Source organism: Pteropus medius, unplaced genomic scaffold, assembly GCF_902729225.1.
Source record: "Pteropus medius unplaced genomic scaffold, Ma_sr-lr_union100, whole genome shotgun sequence".
Lineage (NCBI taxonomy): Eukaryota > Metazoa > Chordata > Mammalia > Chiroptera > Pteropodidae > Pteropus > Pteropus medius.
This window is the reverse complement of record NW_024344378.1, coordinates 4,466,462-4,481,161: the sequence shown is the minus strand read 5'-3', so window position 1 is coordinate 4,481,161 and position 14,700 is coordinate 4,466,462. Positions and strand designations below refer to the sequence as shown.

The window sequence follows — 14,700 nt, the reverse complement described above, 5'->3', positions numbered from 1 at the left end:
TTTTTTTTAATTCCCCTCTCTTCAGCATGAACTCAGGCTCGGACTTGTCGATCCTCAGTTTATCCATCGTTTCCCAACCCCAGGGAACATGTTCTCATGGCTGCTTCTAACCCTTTCCCCCTGCAAGAACTAGCTCAAATGCTCTGGGAAGCGTCTGATCACCCCGCAGGGGTCTCTGCTGTCTTGGCGCTTAGCTTAGGCGACCACTCACCTCCCGTGTCTGCCACTTACTCCTTCAGTCACTGTGCATTGAAATGCACAACAGGTGCCTGGCACCGTGAGGTGCTGGAGCACAAAGCTGCGTAAACACAGACCTTGCCCCTGAGTGGTCCCCCGTCTGTTGGGGTAAACAGCTTGGCTCCTCCGAGTCTGAAATCTCCAGGGAGCGCAGAGGTCTTTGTGATTCTTCCCCGCCGCCCCCTCCCCACCCCCAGCAGCTAGCGTGCTGCCTCGCTCAGGTGAAGAAGCAGCTCTCAGTCCATAAGGGTCGATTCAAATGCACAACCAAAAAAGTTTCAAAGAAGTCTCTCCCAAACACCGATGCATGAAAAATCCTCATTTTTTTACTCAAAAGTTATAACATATACCGTGATTTAAACCTCTGAAGGAGAGTAATACAGGTCGGCTCCTTTGGGCACCTTCTAACTACTGTTTACCTGCTCTCCAGTTTAGGAATTTGGGAGGGGGTCGGAAGGGCACTTGGGGTGGGGGCTGATGGCTCATTTACATAACAAAATATGTTTATCCTGAGAGATTCCAGTCACTCAAAATTCAAAAGGAACCAAAACAAATTTGCAGAGATGAGGGGCAACTTTTTACCTCCCTCCTACCTGTAGCCACCAGCTCAGCCATTCGGTGTCCTCAGACTGTCCTTTTTAAACACCGGAGGGTACGTGAGCTCGCTAAGCAGGTTATTTACCTGTACCCAAAGGTATAAGGAGCACAGGAAAGGGACGTTGATCACGGCCCCCCAAGGCTGAGACCAAATGGCTCAGCAGCTAGATTGTGTCCCCTCGAACATCTCAGCAGCAGAGCAACCCACCCTGCGTGCCTTCACATAAGCGCCCCCTCCCCAGCCCTGCCCAGACTCCCCTGCTACACTTCACACGCCCAGGTAACAAAGGGGGTGTGCGGAGGGGGGGTGGGGTGGGGAGCAGGCCCATACTTAGGGCCAATTTTTATTCCCTCCAAAGCAAATTTCTATCAGAGTGTCCTGTCACGACAAAAATAGTGAAAAAAGAAGAAAATGGGGAGGACCGTTTTAATGATGAATCAATAGCATCAGAGCCTTGTGGAGAGTCAATTTGTTAATCAGGTTTGCTTCGAAGCAAAAAAATAAAGTACGTGTCTTCCTCCTCCTAGGGTTTACTGACGGGAACGAGTCGGTCCCATCTTAAAGCTACAATTCAGCTTCCGGACTTGAAACCTAACACGACATCATTCTTTCTGTGCCAACACCTCGTGCTGGTGATTGTTCCACCACCCATTTCCAGATAAAAGGGAAAAAAAAAAAGAAAAAGGAATAAAATGGCAGCCACAAAGCGATCAGTTCAAGTTGGATTTTGACAAGCCGTTTAACCCAAAAGTTCACACAACGTAGCAAGACTTGTTTAGAGTCAAGGGACCTGGATTTTTCAATCCAGCTTCTGCAATTTCCTGGTCTGGTCAAGCAAACTACTTCGGTATTCTAAACCTTAGTCTAAAACTTTTGTGAGGATTAGCTGTGTGTGATAAACGTGATCAAGTGGTGAATAATACCGGAATGCACGTAAAGGACTTAGAGAATGTCTGGCATTTAATTAGCGCTCAGTAGGTGGCAGATGGAGAGAGGGTGAAGGAAAGAGAGAATTAGAATGACAAGACATTAAACTGTCTCTCTCGCTCTCTCCATGTGAACACGTGCATGCACGCACACGCACACACACGCACACACACGCGCACACCCTCGATCTGAATCTAAATGCACCTCCTTGAGAATGACGATCGAATACGTCTGGACCTTCCCCAACCCTGGTCCCAGGCTGATCACCGCTGAATCCTGCAGGAAGCGGTTTATAGCAGGGCAGAGTCGGGCAACAGAGTTCAGCTCAGAGTGACTTCCTGGCGAAAACTGGACGGTTCCCCACGGCAGAGCGTCATGCTCCACCGTCCTGTGAGGCTGGCGGGACCCAGGACAGGGCACTGCTGTGACGGACTTTTGCAGAATGGAACCAAGAGCCTTTGGGGAATTCTTATTTATTTATTTATTTATTTATTTAATTTTTTAGGCAAGGCGACCCTTGGTTGACCTCACAGATTGCAAGGACCTTGTCAGTTTACAATCTCTTATTATTTTTTTATTTTTTACACCTGCAGCACCTGGTCTTCCTAGGTGGCCTCCCATCCAAGTATTAACCAGGCCCGACCCCGCTTAGCTTCCGAGATCAGACGGGATCGGGCGTGTTCAGGGTGGCGTGGCCTTAGACCACCTCTGCGAATTCTTGACCAGCGCAAAAGAGGGAATCAGGTGATTTTTCTTCAGACCGCTTCTCTCCTCCACTCCACTTCCACGTAGCAGGTGTGCGATGGCGGCCACCGCTGACTCTTCAGCAGACACTTACCGACCACTTACTGGGTGTCTTGCTGTGCCACGGCGGGACTGAGGGTACAAGGGTTGTCTCAAGGGGCTCGTGGATTGAGGAGCCTGAGAAGTTAATAGATATTTATCATGGGTCAGAACAAAACCTCTCTGGCAGGCATGTCATAAGAGCCGTGAAGGACACAGACGGGGGGAAGAGCCCCCTCCCTCGGAGCAAGAGGGTCAGAGAAGACCCCATCGGTGCAGGCGATGGCTCGGGGGTGGACGTTAAAGGCGGAGCACGAGTTATTCGTGCCAGGCCTGGGCTGCACGTGCGAGGCCTGGGGGAAGCGCAGCGGTCAGAGGAATGTGGGACCGAGAGCGCGAGGCGGTCCCCACAACGGGGAGGAGAAGACGGAGGGTCGCGGATGACACCAATAAGGGAGGCAAGGCCTGGCCGCCTGTGAAGGACCTGCCGACGCGCTCGGAGGATTTCCCCGAAACAATAAGACTTTAAGCAGCGGAATGCTACGGCCCAATTTGCATTTTAGAAACCACATGCCACCGAGGACACTGGGAAGAGACGAAGTGGGGGGCGAGAGCTGGCGGATGAGGACAAAGCCGAGACGCCTGCCGAAAACACCTGATTCTTACTCAAAACTTAGAACGCGCTCCACGACTTGGCCCAACGCCTGAGCCTAACGCAGGTCGATCCCTTGAGGTGTCTGCTAACCAGCGTTCACCTGCTTTCTAATTTAGGGGTTTGGCGGGGAGGTGTCGGGATTAGCAGGCCCTGCTAACTGAATGTGTGGGGGAGGTAATGGAGAAGTCAGGAATCACCCCCAGATTTCAGACGGTGGCCGGATGGCGATGCGGGTCACCGAGGAGGGACTGGGGGAGGCGGAGACCTTTTGAATTCGGGGTCCTGGCCTCTGGGAGGTACAGATATCCAGTGGGCGGTGTGTAGATCCGTCTGGAACTCGGGAGAGGACCGAAAGCCGGTGGTAGGGTTGGGACGCGTCCGCTCCCGTGGGACTCGTCGAAGGGACGATGAGGACAGTTAGAAGCCAGCAAACCCAACACTGGAGGACGGACAGGCCACCGAAACCAAGACGGAGCCTCGGAGATGAGGGGCAGGGTCTCGAGGGAGACGGAGGTAAGTGGTGTCAGATGCAGGAGAGAAGTCGAGGAGGACGGGGAACTAGCCTGTTGCATCGGCCACAGAGATGACCGCAAGGAAGTGAGTTCAAGTGGCGGCTGTGGGTGGGTGACATTTACCCTCCCGGTTCACGGTGACATTTGACTCACAGCTCCTCCAGCTCGCAGCTTGTCAGGGGCTGCCTGGGCCCTGCTGTAAACAGCCCGGACTAGGCGGAGATAAAAGTCGGTTGGTTCCCAGTGCAGCTCAGAAGGTCAGCAGCGGTGACCAGGGGACGCGCACACAGGGCGCCCTGCTGGGCGGACCACGGATCCTTTAGAAACACTTACTGACGGTGGCCGTGACCTCTCCCGCTCTTTGTACAGGGCCTAGCAAGGAAGTTAGAATGTTCGTTTTAGTTAAATCCCTTCGAATTTCAAAGTTCCATCAAAACATGCCTTTTTAATCCTCCTCCTTCCTGGCTCTGCCCACACGTCCAAAACAAAGGGTCGTCTGTGCGGGTCCATTGCCCAGGTGGGGTCTGTCAGAAGGCTCTGGTGAAGACCCAAAACCCCAGGGTGCGGCCTCCTCAGCATCCCCAGGTGCTGCTGGGACACCACGCCCTGAGGCCGCCCCTGGGAGCTCGGGGCTTCTGGCCCCAGCAGCACCTGCGGCTGCCTCCATGGCTTCAACATGACGACCTGGCAGCTGTGCCCTCAGGGTGAGAGGCTGTCACAGGGCTGCGAAGTGGCACTCGCCGCGTCCAAGGCCATCTGATGCAGGTGGATGGATGGCAGCCCTGCACGCTCATAGCCTGCTGCGACCGGCCACCAGGAGCAGAGGGCCAAGCAGCAGAGTGTCACCACCTGCACAGCGACCGGCAGCTAGTGTCACAGAGTCTGCACACCGGGTGAGCAGAGTCAGCGTGCGCAAAGCCCTGCGTTAGACAGGGCAGCAGGTCAAGGAGGCCTCCGTGCCACACGGCACTGAGGCGGTCCCAGGAGACAGCAACCTAGGGCTCTGCCGTGCCCACATCAAGAGGCTCCAGTAAGAGCCCAGAGGTGCCAGAGCCAAGCTCACAACAGGCCAGAAACTGTGGCCCAAGCGGTGCTTCTCCGACGCCACCACTGCCAGCCGCTTCCACGGGATCGAGGGAGCCCGAGGACACCTCGACTATGTGGCTGGGGCTGCACAGGACAAGGTAGTGTGCGTCCTGCACCCAGAGACCTCCCAACCCCACCTGCCATCACATCGTGGGGCTGAGGCCTCGTTCACGAAGACGGGGCAGCGGAGCGACACTTCCTGGCAGCAGGCTGGGACTCAGCACCCCGCGCCGGCTGCCTACCTGGAGAGCCAGCAGCACCGCCAATGACCCAGCAGAAGGACCGGGACATGGCTGGGTAGCTGTGAGGCCAATGCCAAGGCAGCAGGGGCGACGAGCTGGCCAGAAGGTGGCCCCCTGCTCATCCACCACACTGACGCACTCCAGTTGGGCGGCTCCGGGGGCCACTCACCTGAGGAGCCCCCCAGACCTGGGGCCGAGCTCTGAGGAGCTGGGGCATCTCATCTGTTCCCCAGAGGGCCCAGCCTGACCCGGAGGCTCAAACAGGAACCTGGAGGGGGGTGGTTCTGAATATGGGTATTGCGTAAAACGAAGTAAACTTATATATGCGATTTTTTTGAGCTTTCTTAATGAATAAATAATCAGGTGGATGGATTGCTACTTGCCGGCACCATGATCAATTAGATATAAGGCCTAATGCACACGTCAGTTTCCCTTTTTCTTAATTGACAAAGTAATTTGTTATGTATCAAATATAAAGGTCAGCAAAGAAATGTATTAATTTCTAGTCACTATCTGGGACATAGAGAATTAATCAGGAAAAATATCAGCCGCCTCTCCCACGTTAAAAGACACAGAACTCATCTGCCACCCTTCCCAACATCCCCAGTTCCAGCCGTAACCATGGAAACGATGATGACCTCGCGACTCTGCCGTCTCGCTTTCTGACGTCGCGATCTTGTGACTGCTTTTCCTCGGAGCTGTTTCAACACAGACGGGCAAGAGAACTTCTGTACGTAGTGGAGAGTAGTTGAGATGCGATCTTTGTATTTTAATTTCATTGTCAAAGTGCGTGCGCCAGGCGTGGAAGGTGCCATCGCTGTAACCCACGGCTTCTCTACCTTGTATATAAACACAGCCCGAAAGACAACCCCGGCTGTGGGAAAGAAACGTTCCCCGCACGGCCTCGAGCAGCACGATGCGCCGCTTCCGGCGGGTTAAACATTTTCTAATTCGGAAATAATCCAGTGGGAATGGTAACCGTTCTCTTAGCGGGCTCGGAAGTGGCCATCAGTTACACAACGGTTATAACATTGGTCATTAGAAAAAGAACGAGCTATCGTTTTCACCCGATTCGACCGGAGCCTCGGCGGCCATTCATTGAATGTCAGAGACTTTCGCATCCACCATCCTTCCTGCCTCCCTCACCGCCCCAAACCCAGCATAGCAAAGTCACCGCATCGGCCTCGTGTTTCTCCTGACCACCCAAAGACCCAAAGACCTGCTTCCCTTGACCGACGGTTCCCAAATGCCAGAGCGGTGACAAGCACCAGGATGGGAAAAGGCTCCCACAGGGCCGAGACGGAACGGCCATCATAATAATAGCAGCAACATAGTGAGTCTTCATAAAGCCGAATGAATTAGACCTCAGTGATGTCTATTATTTGGAGACTGGCCTTCCTTACTTTTCTCAGTAAAGTGTCCTCCCCTTTTTTTTTTTTAAGTGGAAGGATGACAATGGTTGGTGACAGCGATGAGGATAATGATGGCGATACGCTTTTTTGTTAATACTCTTTTTTTGGCAAAATAAACAAAACGGTTATATTTATCCCTTTGATCTAAAAAAAACTTCTTTCAGGTCCACGTCGGCCTCCTCCGATGACAGTGAGTTCAGGATAAAGTCACACCGTGCTGCCTTTGGCGGGTCTCCTGTGTCAAGCACTTCGTTGACCCTTCATTGTTGTTGAGTTGATATCAAAATCTCTAAAACGCTCACACGAGCAGCTCCGGATCTGGTTGGTCTCCCTCATCTGCTTCGGTCTCGCCTGGTGCCCACGCCCCTGGGTCCAGCACGGACGCCTCCCCCCTTCCCCTGACCTCTCATCACCCCGTCCTGTTCAGAGCCTTCGCGCTGGAGCCTGGAAGCCTAAACCCCAGGTTTCCTGGTGACGGAACAGGGAGGTCTTTGCAGAATCTCTGCGCCCAAATAAGGTTGTGACATTGGCGGAGTGGGGTGGGGGGGCGTGGGGTGTAATGGGGAGAAAAGCAGAGGCGGGGGGGCTGACACGGGCGGGCAAGGTCCTTAGCAGCTTTGCATTATCCTTGCTGGGTTATCACTCCTTTGTACCCTTAACGACAAACAAACAAACACAAACTACGACTTTCCTAAGTGGCATCAGCCTCAGATTCAGTGCCTGCAAAATGCCCCCTTTCTCATCCCTTTCCTCCTGCTGCTTCCTGTGGAAAAATGTCCCTCAGAGAACAATAGGGCAGCCGGGCTCTGTGACAGACAGCTCAGGGTCCTCTCCAAGCCGGTCGGGCGGCTCACCTTTGTGTGACACCAGCAATGCTACCTCTAGGAGCTCCTTAGCCACTCTGTCAGCAGGTCCTTTGTTCAAGCCTGCTGCCTCTTAGGAGCCAGGGAGACAGGACGCTCAAGGCCCCCGGGGGCATCTCTCCCTTGGAGCTGCTGAAAACACTCCCTCCTCCCTCCTGGCCGTTTACAGCAGTCACCAAAAGGATATTTAAGAGCCGCTTTTAATTATGGATGTTGTGTTAGGGATCCCCCTCCCCGCATGTAAACTAACCATCAACTAAGGACGCCCCAGATGTGGCGCTTGGGGTTCCAGAACAACAAGAAGATTCTATCAGTGGGTCCGAGAACTTTGCCATCAAAACAGAAAGGATACCTGAAGGCCTTTCCTCCGACACTTATAAGAAATTATAAAGCAAAGCCCAGCCTATAAACGAAACCCAAAACAAAACTCTGATCCCAGCTCCCATCCGAATCCCAATCTGGAATGGCCTGCGGCAGGGTGGGGCGGGGAGTGGCTTGGACTCAGAAGCCAGTGGCTTGACTCATTGGTTTCTGAAAGGCCAGAATAAACAGAAGGAAGTAGGAGCCCGAAGAAACAATAGGAAATACCAACGGTTCGTCTTCTGCAGACACGAGAACCGGTCCTCCTTTTGGCAGTCGTGGGACTCCTGCCTAGTAGCTGCGCACGGCTTGTCCCAGAGCGTGGCCCCTGCACGCGGCTGGCGTGACGTCACATAGCTTGGGCGTCCCGCTCTGCCGGGGGAGCCCTCTGCATTCCTCCAAGATGTGGCGACCCACCCTGAGACAGAGGGGGAAGGCAAGGAAAACAGCCTGCTGCCCGGATCCCTCGCAGTTGATCCAGGGGGACCGCAGAGGGAAACCGAACACCGGAGCGGCCCAGATGCGGCCGCCTCGTTCCTATGACCGTGCGACAGACGGCAGCAAAATGAAACGAGGATGCGGGTTATGATGATTGCAGTGAACAGGGGAAAAAAACCGGAAATGGGGGGACCGTGGAAATAGCAGGCGTGGTTGGGTGATTATGCAGTTTCCTACTGGGAACTGGGAACGGCGGCGGGGAGTAAAGGAGTTTAATTAGAAGTCGAAGCTGGCCCTCCTGGTCCACCTAGGAGAACTGAGGTGATGAACCCTTTGAACTGTGTCTAAGCACCAGCACTGTTTACTCTGAGGAAGGAAACCGTCAGCTCTGTGCGTTCACAGTGAGCGACCACAAAGCGTCTGATGGATTTGGGACCCGCCGAAGGAGACGAGCCCAGAGCTAGAAGCCAGGTTGACGGGGCACAGGCTGAGGGACCATGGCACAGGCCCCGTGTGCTGTGGACCGTCAGGGGCCCGGTCCTTTTCCTGAGAGTCACCCCATAGCCCGGCACCCCTGGGAAACGGGGGCGAGGATGCCCCTAAAACATTAATTCTATCATTCAGCATTTTTTTAAGGAAGATAAATTCCCCCACGCACACATACTCTGATATTTCAGAGGGCGACTTTCCTTCTCCCTAGTCCATCTTAACTACGAGTGACACCAAACTGCACAGTCATAAAGTTGGCTACGATCAGAGACGAGAGAGCCCCGTTTCATCAAGGAATTCCCTTCACGATGATTTAAAGGTCGAGAGCAACTGGGGTGCGAAGCAGTTTTGAAAGTAGACCCCTTTCTGTTCCTGAAGGCAGATGTCAAAGCAAACAGGCCAAGGGAGAAAACAAAGAAAGATGTCACGGGCCAAGTCTCGACGTGTGTCACACTCACTATCCGGTGGTTCTTTCCAGAGCTTTCTATGACACAGGCACATGGGATTTGAAAAATGAAGAGTTTGACTTCAGGTTAAACACGCTTGAGTCACTGGCGGATACTACTGAAAAAATAAAAAATAAAAAAAGCAGAATTCAAGGAAGAGGCCAAAATGTCCTTTATTTGAAGAACAGTTTTTTTGTTTTGTTTTGTTTTGTTTTGTTGCGAGTAGCCCACGAAGTAAATCTCATGCTCTCAGAAGAGTTCAGTGGCTTCAAAGCTGCTGACGAATCGACAAAGTATGTCGTTGACATGACTTTACTCTCAGGAAATGCTCAGATTCGATATTGCCATTTTTGGGTTCTGCAGACTGGCCTGCTCCCACATCATCTTGCCAGTAAGCAAGGCAGACTGCTCCTTTTTTTGAAAAACATGTTTTTAAATATTCTGTTGGGAAACTTTGTTATGCCTCAGATCCATTTTGCTCAGCTTTTTTTTTTTAACTTTTAAGTTCTGCCCTTGTCCTATGCAGATTTCATCCATTTCCTCTGCCGAGATTTCCAATATTCCGTCCTGTTGGGATCGTGTCCTCCAGGCGGACAATCACTTCTTCAAACCCTCACAGCCAAGCCAGTTGTATGAAGACACATTCTGTGTCCTTTGTTCTATGAAGACAATGTTTTTTTCTGCTTTTTTCAAAGAAGAGATCACGTGTTAAGAGTAAATGCTTTTCTGAGCTGTCTCCAAAAGGAATACACCGTTTCCCACCCCACTACCCAATACGGGTTCGAGTATCTTCCTTGGGTTTTGCTCATCTGTGGGGCCCTAACCGTATTTCACAAATATTTAAATTCGTGCTGAGTCGCGAGGATACACAAATGATTGATTTTGGTGGTGAGAATCTGAACACGATGGAGCAACAGAACTGTAGTTTCATGTTTTTTTGTTTTTGTTTTTTTTTGTTTTTTTTTTTTTCGTTTAGTGCCACAGAGGGTTGATTCCCTAACTGGGGTCTTCGGATCCCAAAAATCTTAATGAAAATTTGATGACTTTTTCAGTCGTTCAAAGAGCCTCTTAGAAATAGTTGTGTTGCTTCTGGAGAAGACACATGATGTCACTCGAACCACTCACCATAGTATTCAACGAATGAGTTGACAATTTCTTTGTGTCCTTTGCTGTTGGCTCTCATTATTTCATATTCAAATTTTATTTGTTTTGAATAATAAAAATGAGGAAATGAATGATCACTTCCTGAAAATGGATTTTAAAAGCTCAGATGAGGGTTCAGCCACTTAGAGATCCTTGAACAAAGAATGGTCCGCTTGTCTCTGGGCACCTAGTTCTCTAAGACCCAGCTTAGGAGGTGACACCACTGAGGTGAGATGGGAAGGTGAACCCCCAAGCCTTACCCCGGACCCAGTCTGAGCGGCCAGATAACTCAGCTTTGGCTTTCAGTGGAGTAAAGGATGCTCCTTATTTGATTGGATAGGCAAAATTCTTTCCAGAATTGGAGCTGGGGTAGATGTCATCTAAGAAGTTCTCCTCAGGAAGGGTGGAGACACGTGCCCTGGGCCACCTGAGGTGCCAGAGGCGGGAACTGGACCAGAACCAGCTCACCGTCTTCATCTCAGTGCATCCAGCACCCAGGCGGACTCTCGGGTGAAGGAATGGCTGAGCCATGCATGGCAAGCCCCAGGATGCACGCAGGGCAGAAGCACCTGCCTCAAAACTGAGTCGGACACCCCCCACGCAGGGCGCTGTGGGCAGGGGTCAGGAGAGGGCTCAGGGACCCCGAGGAGGACCGGTTCTCCTCGGGACTCAGGTCTGCACCTACAGAATCAAGGGGAGGCCAGCGGACACCTCGGAACCCTCTGCACCCATGACCCATCTCTCCCACCGTCTGACTTGGCACCATCAAGACTAACTCACCACGCCCTTGACCTCAGGTCACATGGGAAGCTCAGGACCCCCAGGCCGTCGCTAACCCCTGTTCAGGTTACACAGGGCCTCCTCTACACCGACCGATGGCCCCCGCCCACCCCCATCTTTTGAAACTCTGTCACTCCGTCTTCTGATACCTGCATGCGGCCACCTGCAAACTCCTCTGTGTCCTCAAGCTCTCCTCCGAAGCTTCGCTTTGGCTCCTGCACTGACAGAAACCTGAGCCCCTGCTGAAGTGGACGTCTGGGCCTGCAGGTGGGGTGCGCCTGCCCCCTCCTCCCTCTTCGGATGCTGGTTCCAGGCCCTTCCCCTTCCCGCCTGCCTGGACGTCCCGCTCCCAACACCCTTTGCATCCCACTGGAACCTCCCATTACTGAACATTTCTCCTGTTCACTTTCCACGAGGCACATGTGAAGATCTTTATTCTGCACACAGACCGCTGGGAAAGGCCCGGCGCGTCGCAAGCACTGTGGAAGTGTCGGCCCTTCCTATCAATCTATCAATCAGTGGCGTCGAACGGCCAGGCGACAGTACCCAACCTGTATCTAGAAGCCTACGGACGCCATTAGTCTTTCAACTGTGCTCTGCCTAAATAAGTGTGCTTATACACACACGTACACACACGCACACACACAGACACACAAACACACACACATACAGGTTTTCTAAGCCTCAGACATCTCCCTTCAACCCAACTTCAGGCGGCATTACCTGAGAAAAAGGATAAACCCCTGAACCGCAGAAATCTAATCACACCGAAGGCCATCTGTAATCATTCCATAATATAACCTATTAAAATCTCGGATCTCTACTTAAATGCCCTCGGTTGGACCAAGGATTTTCTCTATGGCCGTGCTCTTCCAAACGAGATTCCGTCAAGGTTCACGTGTTGCATTCGGCCGCTCTGCCTCTGATACCCGCTCACGCCCTCCCAAACGCTGCCTTTTTAGAGACACCTTGCCGAGTGGAACTCCTTATCCAGAGAAAGTAGGGGGCCCCGGGCTCAGCTCTCCTCACGCTCAGAGTCGTCACTGTGGTCTCCGACGACTACACAGCTATTCAGTGAAGCCTCAGGTGAAACCAGTAAGCTCTGGAGACCAGTTACTGTCCCTCTCTGTGCTTCAGTTTCCTGGGAGTTTTCTATTCCTTTGTGCCTTCGATATTTCTGCTTTCTCTTTTTTAACTGTTATTTTAGAAATCCTTCTTCTCTCTTCCTTTGCACGGCCCGTTTCCATCCGGCCCGGCACCCAGCATCACAAAGGTGAGAACTGGAATCGTGGCCCGTTGCCTATGACTTGTGTTCCCACACCGATCCCCGAACCTTCCAGACCAAGGGCTGATGTGACAGGGAGAGGGAGCTTTTATTTTTACTTCCGGAATATTCGAAACTGTATGATTAAACTATCCGATGACTTTATACCGTTCCCTTTAACTGAAGCCTGTGGAGTCCTGTGTTCTCCAAACTCTTCCAAGCCATTTTGAAAGTCAAGTTGGCTTTTTCTCTTCAGTCTGAAAATGTCCAGGAGCAGACTAGATGAGACTTCCCGGAGAAAAGGATTTGGTTTGCTCCTTTCCAGAGGGTCCGGCACTATCTAGTGACACATTCCACAGCCTCATAAAAGCCGTCAGAGACTGCCCAAAAGAAACACCCATTAGGGATCCTACGTCTCGATTTTTATAGCTACTAATAACTTTTCCCTTTGAGTTTTTGCCCAGAGCTCTGCACATAATTCAAACAAACAAACAAACCTTAGTTCTGCCTTGCCTGTAATTTTGCTGTGCGACCTCGGGAAAACTACTTAACCTTTCTGATCCATATTTTCTCCTTTTGTTAGAGTTTAAATATATAGTATGCTCAGAGAAATCCCTAGAGAATAAAGCTCCATCATAATAGTTGAGTTGATTTTTTTAAATATCTTTCATTTATCACCTGCTAGTATATGTCTACGATCACAGACAACTTACAGTTACTTCTAATGAGCACGTTTTAAAAGACCGGATTACGAAGAAGCGTCATTTGTCTAACCATTAAACACTTTCTTGAAGGATCGAAAATCACAGGAAGGGCTTCAGCTCGTTGCAGGAAGCAAGCCGAATGGCAACGAGACGAGTTGAAAGAGAAAGGGAATTTCTCTTTCAAATGTCCCGTAATCATCTCTGCGGGGTCAAAGTCAATGTTTTCACGTGAGTCACATCGCATCGAGTATATCAATAACACTTAAAAGTTTCCATCATTTTCCCTCGGGGACCTCATGTCTCAGGATGAAGTTATCTAACTTCCGTCCAGTAAAAAAAAAAAAAATTACCAGCTAAAACGTTTCAGTCCTGGGTTTCTAACGTTGCAAAGCTCTGGCTCAGTGGAGTATCCATTTATTTTATCCCTTGCTCTTCTTAGCTTTTTGGCAAATGCTTTCTGCTGTTTTTGTTTGTTTGTTTTGGGTTTTTTTGGCGCGATTTGAATACTTCACCTTCATTCACAGAGTTCTGCAGCCCTTTTGTGTTCTGGGGGCGGGGGGAGGCGGGTGGTGGCAGTGCAGCAGCCCAGGGTCATGAGTTATTTTGGGAGTGTCACCATGTGGTATTCCCCTTATCCTAGTGGCCCTCCCTTCCCCGTTTCCCAACCTCCAGTCCTAGTTCTGGGAGGATCTAAACAGACTCTTGCAGTCTAGAAAGTTTAAAAATATGCCGAGGACATATTTTCTAAATAGAGAACTCGAAATCCTAGACTCCAAGGGGCTCGGTTACTTCCATCGAGTTTCGAAAGCAAAGAACAATATTTTATCTCGAAATTAAAGCTAACAGAAGTAACGATGTTTAGAGAAAACGTTCTGCCATGTCTATAGTCAAAGGGACAGGCCGGGTCCTTGTAAGGCCCGAAAGAGAATTAGGGGGAAGTCGGAGGTTTCCTGTCTTTGTAACGAGTTTACTAATTAAATCTTAATTGTAAACCAAACTGGGCAAAATTTAAATGAACCTCTGGTGCCAGAAGCCACGTTATCATGGTGGATTGTTTATAAGGACAGGAAAGTGACTTTCTAAACACCGGGTTCCCGTACGTGAGCCAAGACCAGGAGGAAGTCCCCATGTGGGGAGGTTCGGACAGTAGCAGGATAAGTGACTCGGGCCTTGAGATAGTTAAATGACACTGAGACGGCCCGAGTCCCCTGAATCCAGCCGTTGCCAGAGGCTGCGATCTTTCCGTGTTGATGGGCTGGGGACACCCCCTCGGCGATCACCGATGTATTTCCCCGTTTTGTAGCGAACGGTCCAGGCATGTCAACCTTAGCAGCGGTGGAAGTTGAAATTCCTTTGCTGTGTAAACCACCCCTGCTCCGATGAAAAATAAGCCCGGCACGCTCACGGGAGTGCAGACACCCGAGAGAGACAAAGCCACCTTGCTGGGAGGGTCGGAAAGTGGCTTCCGTTCCCTCCTGGTGTTATGGGGCAGGGTGGGGGTGGTGTAAGAGGCAGGCTGTGAAATAAATTAAAACGAAAATTTTGTGGCCAACTCCATGGTATGACATAGCTTATTTATCAGAAGATTAGGAAAGCAAACCATCCGAATGCTCTAATTTTGTTTTGTTTGTTTGTTTACAGTCGCTCATTTAAAGTGAATGACTTGCCCACAAACCCTTCTTTTTACAGGCACTTATTTACGGCCATCTTTTTTGCCATTAAACCTCCCACCGGCCTCATTTGCCATCGGCAATGCATCTG

General features: G+C 51.1%; 1 pseudogene; it reads right to left on the bottom strand.

Annotated features, from left to right (window-relative positions):
- Positions 1-2,346: 2,346 nt before the first annotated feature.
- LOC120609910 (uncharacterized) lies at positions 2,347-2,465 on the bottom strand (annotated as a pseudogene).
- Positions 2,466-14,700: the final 12,235 nt, after the last annotated feature.